Below are 2,499 nucleotides of genomic sequence, written 5' to 3' on the forward strand. Positions count from 1 at the left end.
GATGCTACATTTTAGGATTACGTATGCTCCAACAAGGTCCACTTGTGTGGATATCTACTTGCTGAAAACGAATCCCGGCGTAGCCAACCTCAACGTGATAGGCACGTTAGCTTAATCGAATAAAATAATTTTTCGAAGTGGTCGACGCGCTGATGAGATCCAAAAAGATCGAAATCGCTATCCGCGTCTGGCACTTTCGACAGAGTACAGACCACTTCGCATTATTTTAATCGATTAAGTTAACGTACATATCACGTTGAGGTTGGCTACGCCGGGATTCGTTTTCAGCAAGTAGATATCCACACAAGTGGACCTTGTTGGAGCATACGTAATCCTAAAATGTAGCATCGTGCTGCAGATGGAGTTTACTGCACCATTTGTAGTATTTTCTAAAACGCGCTGTTAAGACAGCAGGTAAATGTTGGTCTTTGTTCTGTCGGAGCTGCCTGCGACGCGCTGATGAGATCCAAAAAGATCGAAATCGCGATCCGCGTTTGGCAGTTTCGACAGAATACAGACCACTTCGAATTGTTTTATACGAGGAATGTTTCCAAAGTTCTGGGAATTTAGTTATAATTTTTATTATTTTGTTAATTTTCGTCAATATTACAATGTAGTTTTCAGTATAATCTCCATTTAAACTGAATATATTTATCCCAACGATAAACTCAATCCACCTATATATGACACTTTTTACGTCTGTTAAACTTCAAATCGAAAACTCCGTAAGGATTTTTTTCAAATCTGGGAACAGATGATAATCACTGGGTGCAAGATCCGGGTAATAAGGTGGGTGCGGAAGTAATTCCCATCGCAAATCGTTCAAAACATCATGCGTTTTTCTTGCTGTGTGTGGTCTTGCAGTATCCTGTTGCAATAACAGACGCTTATGCGACTTTCCAGGCCGTTTTTTGACAAGTGCCTGTCCCACTGGTCCGGATATTAAATAATAATAATATTCTGCGTTAATTGTAGTACCTTTCGCCAGATAATCCATAAAAATAATCACTTCGCAATCCCAGAATATACTAAGCGTTAACTTTTCAACAGACGGAACTGCACGCGCGGGAGGCCCTTCTTCAGATTTGCGCCATTCTTTGGATTGACTCTTGGTTTCAGGATTGAAATAAGGAATCCACGTTTCGTCAGTGGTTATTATTCATTGCGAAAATTCCAAAATTTATCACCATAACGGGCTAACAAAAAAAAGTAATCAAGACATTTAAAAAATATGCAGGTATTTAACTAATTTTTCGTATTCTAATGTTTTGATTAATTCTGTTGCTTTTTAAATTACAATAATTTTGTGTACTATATTCCATTGTTAGCCTCACGGTTCAACTTTTACATTATCGTTATTGTTGGAGAGCTTTATTACATAAATTGTTTTAAATATTTAGGTTTTAAAACTTGTCGTATACATAGTTAGAAAAGAAAGTTTATTTTAAACCTATTAAAAATCTTAAATCATTCAAAATATGTCAAATTTTCTTTTATTTTTATCTAAATAGCACCTGGTTTTTCTTTAGTAAATTTCAATCTCATTGGTTATATTTTTCTCTCTGCATTTACTTATTTAAAATTCAATTTTTGTTAGATAAAATCGTCCTATTTAGCAAAAGTATTTAAGTGTAGGAGGTATTGTTCACATGTGTTTGTGCTTCGTTATCTACGAAGGACACCTAGTCAATCATGATTCATGACATTCAGGCACCGTCCTTTAATCGTAGATTAAATATGCGAAGTTAAGACGGAACTGTTAGTAACCATTTGTAGTCTTAGTTGTGAGGTCTTTTAACAATATTTTGTTTCGTGTAAATCAAAGACGATCATTATATTAGAAATTGTTTATTGTTTATTGTTTATTAGTTGAAATTGAATTACCTGCTGATAATATGTTTGAGTTTATGTGATGAAATTCACCATTAAAAGTGAGTGAGATAAACTCCAGATTCTACGGAAAATTTTCAACATGGATAACAGGTAGGCACTAACTTTTCTTCTAATACATATAATGATTTAGCTTTTTATAAGTAGGTATTCGGTAATAAATATTTTAAACGATCTGGTACATATAATTTGTGAAATCTTATACAACTGTAATTTTGTGTTATAAAATTTTACTGATAATATTCACCAACAATAATGATTAAGGTATAATATCCTGTGGCATAATTAGAGGGGGGAGAGCGGAGAGGATTGGGTGAACATCCCCGTGAAGTGTTCAAGTGGGAAAATTTTTCATTTTTACATAATAATTTTTTTAAATTTTGAACGCAACGTTTTTAAAGAGATTACTATACCTCCTAGAACAAAGTTGCATAGTTGATTTTTTATTTGTAAAATTCAAAATACGTTTTTGTCGTTAAAAGTTTTGCTAGTAGCACCTATCAAACATTATATCAAATGATGAATGAATGTTGCTCACATTGGCCATTAAAGGTATTAGAAGCCTAAAAACGAGACAAGGAGACATTCCATGTATGTCCCAATAATCTA

General features: G+C 33.9%; 1 long non-coding RNA gene across 1 annotated transcript in view; it reads left to right on the forward strand.

Annotated features, from left to right (window-relative positions):
* Positions 1–1,730: 1,730 nt before the first annotated feature.
* Positions 1,731–2,499, forward strand: part of LOC108734477 — a 14,577-nt gene continuing 13,808 nt past the window's right edge. The window contains exon 1 of the long non-coding RNA XR_003232142.1: positions 1,731–1,983. This is a non-coding gene — a long non-coding RNA (uncharacterized LOC108734477). The remainder of the gene's footprint in view (positions 1,984–2,499) is intronic.

This window comes from Agrilus planipennis, unplaced genomic scaffold (genome assembly GCF_000699045.2).
Source record: "Agrilus planipennis isolate EAB-ADULT unplaced genomic scaffold, Apla_2.0 scaffold129, whole genome shotgun sequence".
In the NCBI taxonomy this organism is placed as follows: domain Eukaryota; kingdom Metazoa; phylum Arthropoda; class Insecta; order Coleoptera; family Buprestidae; genus Agrilus; species Agrilus planipennis.